We start from the raw sequence: 14,855 nt of genomic DNA, 5'->3' as shown, positions 1-14,855 counted from the left end.
AATCTGAAATGATAATGTGCTGAATTCTAAGTAATGCTGGTGCAATTTTGGGATCATGTTTTAATTTCCCTCCCGCCCCCTGAATAGTATTTACTTTGACATTGTGCAAATGAGGATGCACAAATTTAAAAACAAACAGGAAAATTTGAATAAATATCCCGCCAATCCAGTCCAGTATGAATAACTTTTCCATCCAAATGTAACTCCAAAGGCCTACAGTGCCTTGCGAAAGTATTCGGCCCCCTTGAACTTTGCGACCTTTTGCCACATTTCAGGCTTCAAACATAAAGATATAAAACTGTATTTTTTTGTGAAGAATCAACAACAAGTGGAACACAATCATGAAGTGGAACGACATTTATTGGATATTTCAAACTTTTTTAACAAATCAAAAACTGAAAAATTGGGCGTGCAAAATTATTCAGCCCCTTTACTTTCAGTGCAGCAAACTCTCTCCAGAAGTTCAGTGAGGATCTCTGAATGATCCAATGTTGACCTAAATGACTAATGATGATAAATACAATCCACCTGTGTGTAATCAAGTCTCCGTATAAATGCACCTGCACTGTGATAGTCTCAGAGGTCCGTTAAAGTTTATGTTTGAAGCCTGAAATGTGGCAAAAGGTCGCAAAGTTCAAGGGGGCCGAATACTTTCGCAAGGCACTGTACCTAGTTGTTTGAAGTATTTGAAGGGGAAAGATATGGATGTATTTCTATTAGAACATGAATTAGGCCCACATGTTTGTCCAACTCAGGTCACATGGTCAAGTAAAGCTCCTTGTTTCCATTAGAGCCAAGAGTTCTCTCTTGAGCAAGTGGCTTCACCAGGAAAACTCTAGGCTCTAGTAGCCTATGTCAGGGGTTCAGGATGAATGCCTAGCCCTACACATGATGCCTTAAAAAAATCTGGCATGTAGTTTAGTTATAGCCTACTCAGGGCCAAGACTTCTTCATAGTCAGGTCACATGTTCAGAAAAACTCCTGGCCCTACACATGATTGGCTTCATTCTGCCAGCATAATGGTCTGAAATATAGATCTGCGGTCTACCAGATCCCTCAACCTTGTCTGACCACACTCATACATCTCCCTAACTAAACCCACAACCACTCAACCTAAACCTCCAACCGCATCTTCAATTCAGGAAACCTATAATGTTTTCTCATGTTGCGTCACAGCTGGACAGATTCTGTGAAAATGGTTAATGAAACATGTTTCAGTTCAAAACCGCCCGTGGTTACTCTCCATCGGTTTTGAACTTAACTCAGTTGCACGTGGGACTGTTTCTGGTGAGTGCTCACTGTGCTCAATGCTCTTTCCTCCCAAGTTATTTATTTCCCTCTCCTCTCCAATTGAAGTGCACTTAGAAGTGTACTATGAAGCCTAATTGGTTCTATCATATAATATTGAGCCTATTTCGCCTGTCCCACTTTCAACCCAGAAAGCCAGCAACTTGTTTAGTGGATACAATCTCAATTAATGGAATTATGAAAGAGTAAGTGGATTAAATAAATGGCTCCTTAGTGCTGACTCTCACACCCTGATCTGTTTCACCTGTCCTCGTTATTGTCTCCACCCCCTCCAGGTGTCGCTTGTTTTCCCCAGTGTATTTATCCCTGTGTTTCCTGTCTCTCTGTGCCAGTTCGTCTTGTATTTCCAAGCCTACCAGCAGTTTTTCCCGTTTTGCCTTTCCTCCTTTTTCTAGTCCTCTCGGTTTTGGCCCTTGCCTGTTCTGGACTCTTTACCCGCCTGCCTGACCATTCTGCCTGCCCTGACCTCGAGCCTGCCTGCCACTCTGTACCTCCTGGATGACCTTTTGCCTGTTCATGACCATTCTCTTGCCTATTCCCTTTGGATTTATTAAACATCTTAAACTCCAACCATCTGCCTCCTGTGTCTGCATTTGGTTCTCGCCTAGTATCATGATACTGACGCTAGGACAATCGCACTTTTGTTGGCCAAAAATGTTCTCCTGTCCTGATAGCCTCCGAAGCCTGTGCTCTAATTACAGGTTTCTAGCACTTTCTTTCTTTCTCGTGGTGTTTGGACTATATAGGCTAACAGCTCGAGTGTTTGCTTGCCGAGTCGCTGGAATCATATAGGATGACTTTCCTAAAACAGGTCACTGAGCATTGCTTGACAAAGTTAAAGATTTATTTTGATAGAAAAAAATCAATAGCCTCATTATTTTCTATGAGATGGTTAGAAGTAATGGCGCCGGAGGAGATGGCTGCCGTTTTACGGGCTCCTAACAAATTGTGCTATTGTGTGGGTTTTTTTCAGGTTATTTGAAACGTATTTTGCACATAATGTTTCTGCCACCGTCTCTTATGACCGAAAAGAGCTTCTGGAAATCAGGACAGCAATTACATACTGGACAAATATGTCTTTAACGAGTCAAACAGGGCCCTGATCCCCGTCATTCGCTGAAGAAGAGACAGAGATATCGGGGACCTAGGTCGGGGTCCCTTGTAAGGATCCGACAGCGAGTTGGTAATCCACCTGTACCATCAGTAGAGGCTCCCGAGTGGCGCAGCGGTCTAAGGCACTGCATCTCAGTGCTAGAGGTGTCACTACAGACCCTGGTTGGATCCCGGGCTGTATCACAACCGGCCTTGATCGGGAATCTCATTAGGCGGCGCACAATTGTCCCAGCGTCATCCGGATTAGAGGAGGGTTTGGTAAGGAGTAGGCCGTCACCTGAGGTAGAGTATATCATGATAAGCTGCAGACCACAATATTTACCAAGAGAGTTTTGATCTCTAGTTTTCGTAGCTGTCTATTTACCACCGCAAACCGATGCTGGCACTAAGACCGCACTCAACGAGCTGTATACGGCCATAAGCAGAGGTGGCACTCCTAGTGGCCGGGGACTTTAATGCATGGAAATTTACATCAGTTTTACCTATTTTTTTTACCAGCATGTTACATGTGCAGCCAGAAGAAAAACTTTACTCCACACACAGAGACGTGTACAAAGCTTACCCTCACCCTCCATTTGATCAATCTGACCATAACTCTATCCTCCTGATTCCTGCTTACAAGCAAAAACTAAAGCAGGAAGTACGCACTGATCTAAAGGGTGCCGCTTTCAAAGAGCGGGACTCTAACCCGGACACTTATAAGAAATCCCGCTATGTCCTCTGAAGAACCATCAAACAGGCAAAGCATCAATACAGGACTAAGATTGAATCCTACTACACTGGCTTGAAGACTATTACTGACTACAAAGGGAAGCACAGCCGTGAGCTGCCCAGTGACACGGGCCTATCAGACGGGCTAATTGACTATGCGCTCTTCGAGGCAAGCATCACTGAAGCATGCATGAGAGCACCAGCTGTTCCGGACAGTAGCCGATGTGAGTAAGACCATTAAACAGGTCAACATTCACAAGGCCGCAGGGCCAGATGGATTACCAGGACGTGAAACTCCAAGCATGTGCTGACCAACTGGCAAGTGTCTTCACTGAAATGTTCAACTTGTCCCTGACCGAGTCTGTATTAAACAACATGTTTCAAGCAAAACACCATAGTCCCTGTACCCATAAACACCAATGTAACCTGTCTAAATGACTATTGACCCGTAGCACTCACGTCTGTAGCCATTAAGTGCTTTGAAAGGTTGGTCATGGCTCACATCAACACCCTTATTCCAGAAACTTTAGACCCACCCCAATTTGCATACCGCCCAAACAGATCCAGAGATGAAGCAATCTCTATTGCACTCCACACTGCCCTTTCCCACCTAGACAAAAGGAACACCTATGTGGGAATGCTATTCATTAACTACAGCTCAGCGTTCAACACGGTAGTGCCCTCAAAGCTCATCACTAAGCTAAGGACCCTGGGACTAAATATCTCCCTCTACATCTGGATCCTTGACTTCCTGAAGCCCCCAGATGGTAAGGGTAGGTAACAACACATCTACCACGCTGAGGAGACTGAAAAGATTTGGCATGGGTCCTCAGATCCTCAAAAAGTTCTACAGCTGCACCATTGAGAGCGCCCTGACTTGTTGCATCACCACCTGGTATGGAAACTGCTCGGCCTCAGACCGCAAGGCACTACAGAGAGTAGTGCGTGAGGCCAAGTATATCACTGGGGCCAAGCTTTCTGCCATCCAGGACCTCTTTACCAGGCGGTGTCAGAGGAAGGCCTTAAAAATTGCCAAAGACTCTCATAGTTCTCTCTGCAACTGCTGTACCGGAGCGCCAAGTCTAGGTTCTTAACAGCTTCTACCCCCAAGCCATAAGACTCCTGAACAGCTAATCAAATGGCTACCCAGACTATTTAAATTGAGCCCCCCCCCCCCCACTACTCTCTGTGTATTATCTATGCATAGTCACTTTACCTTGACCAACATGTACATATTACCTCAATTACCTGGATTAACCTGTGCCCACGCACATTGACTTTGTACCGGTACCCCCTGTATATAGCCTCGCTACTGTTATTTTATTGTTGCTCAACACTTATTTTTTTTGAGGGCTTTTAAGTAAGCATTTCACTGTAAGGTCTACACCTGTTTGTAACGTCTGCTTCCAACTCACACCCCCTGAACGCAGCTCACTTTCCAGCCCACTTTCCAGCTCACACTCTCAAACACCTAGATGCCCTGAACTCAGCTCACTCTCCAGATACCAATCACCTGAATTCTAATAACCTGTTCACACAGGTATGTCATTATCACACTATTTAGTTCAGTTCTTTGCACCCCATCACTGTGAGGTATTGTTTGTTTTGTTTCACACGTCTTTCAGAGCTCTGGTTTTCCCGTGATTTACTCCTCCGGTGTATGATAGTTATTGCCTGCCTCACTAACGACGCCTTTTGCCTATTCCCTGCCTGTACTTTAGCCTATCAGATTTCCTGTTATCTACCTATTGCCTGATCTCCCAGACAGCGTTACTAGCCTTTTCCCTGCCTGTACTGTTGCCTTTTGACCACCTGTGTATGAACTTCTGCCAGCCCCTGGACCCAGCTACCTGCCTCCTCCTGTGGTCCTTTGCAATTAACACCGGCTGCACCCTGCGCTTTAAACCAGTTCTCTGTCTCCCCTCGTGTTCATTACACTGTTGTATTCCGCGCATGTGACAAATAACATTTGATTTGATTTGCCCACATCTACCTTCAAAACCACAAAGGTCGTCGACAACAGGAGACGACGTGAGAAGAGCAGTTTCTGCTGTATTTCTTATTTTATTTCACCTTTATTTAACCAAGTAAGCTGGTTGAGAACAAGTTCTCATTTACATCTGCGACCTGGCCAAGATAAAGCAAAGCAGTCAGACACAAACAATAACACAGAGTTACACTTGGAATAAACAAGCATACAGTCAATAAGAAAATTGAAATAAGATCAAAGGAGGTGCTCTTGTTCTCCATGGACTTTAAAGTGTCCCAAAACTTTTTGTAGTTAGAGCTACAGGATTCAAATTTCTGTTTGAAAAATCTAGCCTTTGCTTTACTGACTGACTGTGTGTATTGGTTCCTGACTTCCCTGAACAGTTGCATATCGCAGGGACTATTTGATGCTTGTGCAGTCCGCCACAGGATGTTTTTGTGCTGGTCAATGGCAGTCAGGTCTGGAGTGAACCAAGGGCTATATCTGTTCTTAGTTCTACATTTTTTGAAAGGGGCAGGCTTATTTAAGATGGTGAAGAAATTACTTTTTAAAGAATGACCAGGCATCCTCTACTGATGGGATAAGGTCAATATCCTTCCAGGATACCCGGGCCAGGTCGATTAGAAAGGCCTGCTCGCAGAAGTGTTTTAGGGAGCGTTTGACAGTGATGAGGGGTGGTCGTTTGAACCCGGACCAAAAGCGGATGCAGGCAATGAGGCAGTGATCGCTGAGATCCTGATTTGAAAACAGCAGAGGTGTATTTGGAGGGCATGTTGGTCAGGATAATATCTATGATGGTTCCCATGTTTACGGATTTAGGGTTGTACCTGGTGGGTTCCTTGATCATTTGTGTGAGATTGAGGGCATCTAGCTTAGATTGTAGGACTGCCGGGGTGATAAGCATATCCCAGTTTAGGTCACTTAACAGAACGAACTCTGAAGATGATTGTCAATCAATTCACATGTGGTGTCCAGGGCACAGCTGGGAACTGAGGGGGGTCTATAACAGGCGCCACCAGTGAGAGACTTATTTCTGGAGAGATTCATTTTTAAAATTAGAATCTCGAACTGTTTCGGCATAGACCTGGAAAGTATGACAGTACTTTGCAAGCTATCTCTGCAGTAGATTGCAACTCCTCACCCTTTGGCATTTCTAGCTTGATGGAAAATGTTGTAGTTGGGTATGGAAATCTCAGAATTTTTGGTGGCCTTCCTAAACCAGGATTCAGACATGGCAAGGACATCAGGGTTGGCAGAGTGTGTTAAAGCAGTGAGTAAAACAAACCTAGGGCGGAGGCTTCTGATGTTAACATGCAAGAAACCAAGGCTTTTTTGATTACAGAAGTCAACAAATGAGAGTGCCTGGGGACACGCAGGGCCTGGGTTAACCTATACATCACCATGGGAAAAGAGGAGGAGTAGGATAAGGGTACAGCTAATGGCTAGCTAAACTGGTTGTCTGGTGCATTGGGGACAGAGAAAAATAGGAACAGATTTCTGGGCATGGTAGAATATATTCAGGGCATAATGTGCAGACGAGTATGGTGGGGTGCGGGTACAGTGGAGGTAAGCCCAGGCACTGAGTGATGATGAGAGATGTTGCATCTCTGGACATGCTGGTTATACTGGGTGAGGTCACCGCGTGTGTGGGGGGTGGGACAAAGGAGGAATCTGAGGCATGTAGAGTGGGACTAGGGGCTCCACTGTAAACTAAAACATAACTGTCCTAAACAACAGTATACAAGGCATATTGACTTTTGAGAGAGACATAAAGCAATGCATAAAGCAATCACAGGTGTTGATTGAGAGAGCTAGCTAAGACAACAACAGGTAAGACAGCAACAGCTAATCAGCTAAGACAACAACAACAGGTAAAATGGTGATGAATGGGCAGAGAGTGTCGGTTAACCACACACAGGGCCTGAGTTCGGGGCTAGGGCCGACAGATAAACAAAATAAAATAAACTAAATGGAGTACCGTGATAAATGAACAGTCCAGCAGGCATCAGCTATGTAGCCAAGTGATCATAGGGTCCAGTGAACAGCAATAGATGGAGCAGGGAAACTGTGGCGTAGTCGTTACTACTCTAGCACGCAGGTGACACAGCGTTTAAAGTTAGCAGGCCGGGGTAAGGAGAAGCATCTGCTCTGACGTCCGGCAATGGCCGGTTGAGGGAACAGCGGATGGAATTACGTCTGCGGACCAGTCGTGTTGGTACGGCAGGGCGTCATCTCGACAAAGGGGCAGGCCAAATGGCGAAAGAGGTATTGTAGTTGTAGTCATTTTGATTGTTTGCCGGGAGATGCTCCTGGCTCGTGGCTAACTGGTGGTAGCTCCGGGGGAAAGGGCGTTAGCCACTATAGCCATTCAGAAGCTGCTAGCTAGCAGCTTGCTAGCAGTGATTATCCGCTTTCCAAGGTGCCGCACTTACGGCAAGTATCTGGTGGAGTAGTGGATTCTAGCCGTGTCAGGGAGGCATCGGTTGGGTAGCCGGGTGATCACAGAGTAGGCCGGGAGGTGTGCCTGGCTCAGGGATAGCTTCGTGGCTGGGTCACTCGGTGCCTCTGCAGAAGATAAAGGCCACTTTGCAGTGGCTAACAATGACTAAATAGCTAGTAGCTAATTCGCTTGTTAGCTTCTGATGGCTAGCTGCTGATGGAGGTTCTGGCTATAAGGTCTAAAAGAAATAGTCGATCTGTGTCACATTGAGTGAGGCAGGTTACAGGAAGGTATATTTAATTTAAAAATAGAAAAGAGATGAAAAATACAAAAAGTAAACGAGAGGACGACAAACCAAGTCTGCACTGCTACGCCATCTGTATGCTAGCCAGGAGATTTGATTGTTATTTTCTCAATAGAAACATCTGGAAATAGCCATTTAAATTCCTTATGCATCAATGTTCCTCTCTGATGAAGTATACACAGAGCATACAAACCATTTTAAGAGCTCTTTCCATGACATTGACAAAACATTTACTGTAAGTGCCTTTGAACATTGCATGGTAGTAGATTTTTATTTTTTTAACCATTATTTTACTAGGCAAGTCAGTTAAGAACAAATTCTTATTTTCAATGACGGCCTAGGAACAGTGGGTTAACTGCCTGATCTGGGGCAGAACGACAGATTTGTACCTTGTCAGCTCGGGGATTCGAACATGCAACCTTTCGGTTACTAGTCCAATGCTCTAACCACTAGGCTACCCTGCAGGCACATCGGTTTGTGTGTGACAAGAACTGCAACACTGCTGGATTTTTCACATTCAACAGTTTCCTGTGTGTATCAAGAATGGTTCGCCACCCAAAGGACATCCAATTTGACACAACTGTGGGAAGCATTGGAGTCAGCATGGACCAGCATCCCTGTGGAATGCTTTCAACACATTGTAGATGGATTGAGGCTATTCTGAGGGACAAATGGGATGCAACTCAATATAAGGAAGGTATTCCTATGTTTTGTGCACTCGGTGTATATCTTTACATCATAAATAATGTCATGCATGTTCACTTGTTTGAAGGATGCAAGATGAGTAATGATTGATACATTTCTGAAGGTTTTAGATTAATCCAAGAAGTTAATTCATGTTGACAACAATGAGTCACAGATGTGCAGCATGGACAAAGGGAATACTCAGTGTCGTAGCTCAATGTGTTCCAGGTTACTACAGCAGGACAGCTACTATCTGTCCTAGCAGAGGGATCCATTCCTCAAACTCAAACTGCCCAAATATTCTCTGCCTAAGGTAAGCAACATTCATTTTACAGTGATAAACACATGCCTCTGGATATACATGCAGGAGATCAATTATTCAGATGGAGTACTTTTTAGTATTTAGTACATTTGTTATACTTTTTAACTCTGATTTGTTGGGAAAGATCTCGTAAGTAAGCATTTCACGGTAAAGTCTACACCTGTTGTCTATGTATAATAAAATGTCATTTGATTTGAAGTAATTAGTAGCATTACTACACAATGGTGTGTAGTCTCATAGTGTGTAGTCTCACTCTTCTATTGCAGCTGTTAAAATACACTATATGTTGTGTAGAGAACATTGGCAGCTATAGTGTTAAACATTCAATATGCACACGAGACCCATCTTGTTTACAACCCAAACCCATAAGATACATCATTGCTGCAGTGCCAGAGTGGAACCAGAATGACACACACAACCTGTACCTCTCCGACACCCTGGCCATGGAGAATGTCAAGACCACCCAGATGCTGGACCTGTATGAGGTAAGTGTTCACAGTGTGTGTGTGTGTGTGCACATGGGATGACACCTACCACCGACACCAACAGACTGGTAATAGCCTTGTTATTCCTTATGTCATCACATTAACAATCATTGCAGATGGTCCCCTGTCCTTTTTTCCATTCTTTCTCAGAATGAATCTCCAGTTTATCACCAAGACACTGGCAGGTGTGATGGAGGGAGGTAGAGGAGTGAGATATGGGTCTGATCTTCAGAGTCAGAAGTCATGAACAATGTTATTACTACTGCTGCTGCTCCTTCTAACATGTGTGTTAATGGTTTACAAAACAGGCTTAGTATTGAAATTGATGGTGACACCCAGTCTGTAAAACTAATCTTAGACATTTGGTGTTAGGTTTTTCATTCAATCCATCTCCCAGAGGTATGAACTTCAACACTGAATGTTACAGAACATCCTAACTTGCCTAACACAGTTAATACTCAGAGTGGTAGGCCTACAAATCAATGACAACCCAATGATGAACTACCTGATTCCCTAGTTACTCAGAGCTATAAATAGCTTTTGAATGAGTGAGTGGTAGGAGGGAGGGAGGAGGGGAGGGAGGGTTAGCTAGATGATTTAGGTAATGTAATGGTCATGATGATGATGCTCCTTTCTGTTAGCTTAGCGGTGTGTCTGTGTGTGTGTGTGTGTGTGTGTGTGTGTATTAGCTCTCTTCCAACACTCTTAAATCCTCCCCCCATTTCCCCCCTATTCGGAGCCTCTGATTTTCTTATTCAGCAGTGTATCCATATTAATAATAGATTGCAGAAAGCTTCATTAATGCATATTGAATTATTTTAAAAGGCTCTCCTGCGGGAGACTAAGTGCACGTACTGAGGGAAGTCTGGTTTCTCAGTGGTCATTTATCATACTAGTGCTACTGTTTTTGTGTTGTTTGCTTTGTCTATATAGATGGATACACATGCATACATCAGTCTATATATTTAATATTACTAGAGCACTGGACATTGTTGTTTTGCCTACGTAGATGTTTCCACACGCACGCATAAAGGTAGCTGCCAAAATAAGAAAACACCAACACAAAGCGTCTTAATAGCGCGCTGGGCCACCACGAGCCAGAACAGCTTCAATGCGCCTTAGCATAGATTCTACTAGTGTGTGTGGAACTCTATTTGAGGGATGGGACACCATTATTCCACAATAAATTCCATTATTTGGTGTTTTGTTGAGGGTGGTGGCCGCTCCAGAATGTCCCATAAATGTTTAATTGCGTTGAGATCTGGTGACTGAGACGGCCATGGCATACAGTTTACATAATTTTCATGCTCATCAAACCATTCAGTGACCACTCGTGCCCTGTGGATGGGAGCATTGCCATCAGGATTGAACTGCTTCACCATAGGTTGAAGATTATCCCTCAGAATGGCTGTGTATTTATTGGCATTTACCTTGCCTTCTAATGGGGTTGAGTTTTCCATTCCAGGAAAAATCACCCAAAACCATAACAGAGCCACTAGAACCCTCATTTACTCAGGTGTTTCCTTTATTTTGGCAGTTACCTGTCGGTCCATATGTACTATTACTAGATGACAGCCACACATACAGTACCAGTCAAAAGTTTGGACACACCTACTCATTCAAGGGTTTTTCTTTATTTTTACTATTTTCTACATTGTGGAATAATAGTGAAGACATCACAACTATGATATAAACATGTGGAATCATGTAGTAACCAAAAAGTGTTAAACAAATTGTCACGCCCTGACCTTAGAGAGCCTTTTTATTTCTCTATTTGGTTAGGTCAGGATGTGATTTGGGTGGGCATTCTAGTTTGTCTGTTTCTTTGTTGGCAGGGTATGGTTCCCAATCAGAGGCAGCTGTCTATCGTTGTCTCTGATTGGGAATCATACTCGGCCAGCCTTTTTCCCACCTGTGTTTGTGTGTAATTATTTATTTTCTGTGTGTGTTTGTGCGCCACCGTTGCGTCACGTTCACTTTCTGTTTACCTGTTTTTTGTTGAAGTTTTAACTATATTAAAGATGTGGAATTACATGCACGCTGCACCTTGGCTCATTTATGACAGGGAGTTTGAAGACAGTGAATGTGACACAAATCAATTTATAGTTGAGATTCTTCAAAGTAGCCACCCTTTGCCTTGATGACAGCTTTGCACACTCTTGGCATTCTCTCAACCAGCTTCATGAGGTAGTCACCTGGAATGCATTTCAAGTAACAGGTATGATTTGTTACATTTATTTGTGGAATTTCTTTCCTTGTTAATGCATTTGAGTCCATCAATTAGGGGTGGTATACAGAAGATAGCCCTATTTAGTAAAATACCAAGGCCATATTATGGCGAGAACAGCTCAAATAAGCAAAGAGAAACAACTGTCCATCATTACTTTAAGACAAGGTCAGTCAATGCAGAACATTTGAAGAACTTTGAAAGAACCATCAAGCGCTATGATGATACTGGCTTTCAAGAGGACCATTCCAGGAAAGGAAGACCCAGAATGACCTCTGCTGCAGATGATAAGTTCATTAGAGTTAACTGCACCTCGGATTACAGCCCAAATATATACTTCACTGAGTTCAAGTAACATACACATCTCAACATCACCTGTTTGGAGGAGACTGTGTAAATTAGGCCTTCATGGTCCAATAAGAAGAGGAGCATTGCTTGGGCCAAGGAACACAAGCAATGGACATTAGACCGTTGGAAATCATTTGGTCTGATGAGTCCAAATTTGAGGTTTTTGGTTCCAACCGTTGTGTCTTTGTGAGATGCAGCATAGGTACATGTGGAGATGATCTCCACATGTGGTTCACACCGTGAAACAGGGAGGGGGTGTGATTGTGTCTGGGTGCTTTGTTGGTGAAACTGTCTGTGATTTATTTGTGAAAAAAATCGAATTTTCTCTTTTATACGGTATATATATAGCACCCTCAGCACCCCTACTTCCCATGGCTATGTCTGTCAGGGGGCATTTTGGGTACTGTTTAGTGCTTGAAAAATAGAATTAAAAAACAATAATTTGTTCTGGTGCTTGGATTGTCTAATTTTAGTGTCTGTTTTAGGATTTCATCTCTATTTCTCCCTAGGTAGCAGGTATCAAAGGCATGCTGGTCGTTAACAGGAGGCTAGACAACCAAGTGAAGATCTACATCACCTACAACAAGGGCCGTGATTGGAGGTTCCTGCAGGCCCCGGCGACAGGCCTGGCTGGCAACAACACCCACTGTTTTCATTTGAGTTATTCTGAAGCTAACAGGGAAGGCTCATCGCTGTGGTAATCAATCATGATCTAAGACTGCCTGAACTCTGAGGGGCTTTCCCGGACCCAGATTAAGCCTAGTCCAAGAAATAAATTAAAATTAAAAATTAAATAAGCATACTCAGTAGATAATCTCCATTGAAAGTTCATTTTAATCCAGGAATATGTGTTCAGTTCCCTTCAAGTTATATTCATAAATGAAATACAGTCGTGTTACATCAGAGACTCAAGGAAGTTTGCTTACTCATCTTAACAGAAATGGAATTACTTTAAGTAATCACAGTTTAACTATGTTATAAAGACAAATTGTGTACACACTCCTTGCTATTTACAGTTGTTATTCATTTAGGTGCCCTATCTTTCCTTTTATCCCACGTGACGTGACTGTAAAGGATGACTATAACTTTGAGAGATTAGCAGTAAGAGTTCATACTGCTTAAAAGCCTACTGAGGCAATTGTGGGGGCTGTACGCTGAGTGGGCTACAGGTTGAATACAATTATGTATTCATGTGACATTCGATTTACAGATGATTTTTGATTGCCCTGTCAAATCCCATTGCCCATGTATCTTCAGGCTTTCTGAGATGAAGACAGCATAGCAGCTTTTCTTTTCCTTATCTTAAGGACCTTCTCTTGAAATAAAAAGCATATGCTTTGTGCACCTTTAAAGATCAACCCTGTAGTGTTCTATGTAACATTGGGGATTTGATTGACCAGTGTATAATGGCTTCGTCAAATATAATGGACTGTCTGTCATTTCTCACCCCTCAGCCTTTCTGTTTGCTCCGTCTCCAACTGCAGACGTCTGAAAACCCCTATGTGTCAGGCAGCATATCAACCAAGGCCTCAGCACCGGGAATCATAGTTGCCACAGGTGAGAGAATACAGAATGAACATTTGATAGATTAAATTAGATTACCTTATTGTCCACGTATGTGGAAATTCACTTGGCTGAATAGAAAGACATCTATTCCATTTAGGTAATGGTACAAAAGGAGAATAGCTCACTATCATTTCCAGTTAGTGCTGAAATTCCATTTGATTGTGAATATTATGATGATTATCCAATCACGCTGCACGCTGTACGCTGAGTGGGCTACAGGTTGAATACAATTATGTATTCATGTGACATTCGATTTACAGATTTTTGATTGCCCTGTCAAATGCAAGTCCTGCTATTAACAACTCATCTTCAACTGTGTGGGAAAATACTGTATTTTAGCAATAAATAAAAATACCTATGAATCTGCTTTCTTGATCTCTGTCCTCAAACAATATTTGTTCTGTTACCAAAACAATTGTCCTTCCTCCTATCCGAAACTGTCCAGAGACACACTATAGCACTTCTGATGTTGTCCTTACTCGCATACGTTTTGGTGATGCAAAGTCACCGGGTTTATTTAAGTAGGCCAGTGCAGACTGAGGACACATCAGACTATGTTTGTGTGTGAGTTTGTGTTCGGGTATCTCTTGACACAACCCTCTGCTTCGGCCCAGTTCATCACTCGCCCTCACACACACGCACAAGTCCGCTGGTGCATAGATCAGTTGGTGAACCTGACAAACATGATGTGGCTCAAATCTCACGCTTTATTGTATTTCTACCACAGGGAACATTGAGTCTGAGCTGTCAAACTGCTGTCAAATTGGAGGAGGAGCACAACGTCTGGTTTCTGTATAAAGGAGAGGTCTTAGTCTTTGTTGTTATGGGAGTGAATGAAAGCAGAATATATCAGCTGTCCATCAAGCAAGCCATTTTGTGATCCCACTTTTTCCTCATGGTAGTCACATGCGTTCCATGGCTCACGAAGACGAGAAGGAATACTCCGGTTGGAACTTTATTGAAGCTATCTGTTAAAAACATCCTAATGATTGATTCTGTACTTAGTTTGAAATGTTTCTTCGACCGGTAATATCACTTTTTGAAGTTTTTGTCCGATATAACGCTGACCAGTTTTAAAAAAAGAGAGGTATATCTATAATTCCATGTGTATAACTATATTATCATCTACATTTATGATGAGTATTTCTGTTGAATGATGTGGCTATGCAAAATCACTTGATGTTTTTGGAACTAGTGAATCTAACGCGCCAATGTAAACTCTGATTTTTTATATATAAATATGAACTTTATCAAATAAAACATGCATGTATTGTGTAACATGAAGTCCTATGAGTGTCATCTGATGAAGATAATTCAAGGTTAGTGATTAATTCTATCTTTATTTCTGGTTTTTGTG

At 42.8% G+C, this 14,855-nt stretch overlaps 1 pseudogene; it reads left to right on the top strand.

Moving 5' to 3' along the window:
• Positions 1 to 14,517, top strand: part of LOC109881450 (VPS10 domain-containing receptor SorCS3-like) — a 51,488-nt pseudogene extending 36,971 nt beyond the window's left edge.
• Positions 14,518 to 14,855: the final 338 nt, after the last annotated feature.

This window comes from Oncorhynchus kisutch, linkage group LG20, assembly GCF_002021735.2.
Source record: "Oncorhynchus kisutch isolate 150728-3 linkage group LG20, Okis_V2, whole genome shotgun sequence".
In the NCBI taxonomy this organism is placed as follows: domain Eukaryota; kingdom Metazoa; phylum Chordata; class Actinopteri; order Salmoniformes; family Salmonidae; genus Oncorhynchus; species Oncorhynchus kisutch.
The sequence above is the reverse complement of the archived record's forward strand: the minus strand, read 5'-3'. Positions and strand labels throughout refer to the sequence as shown.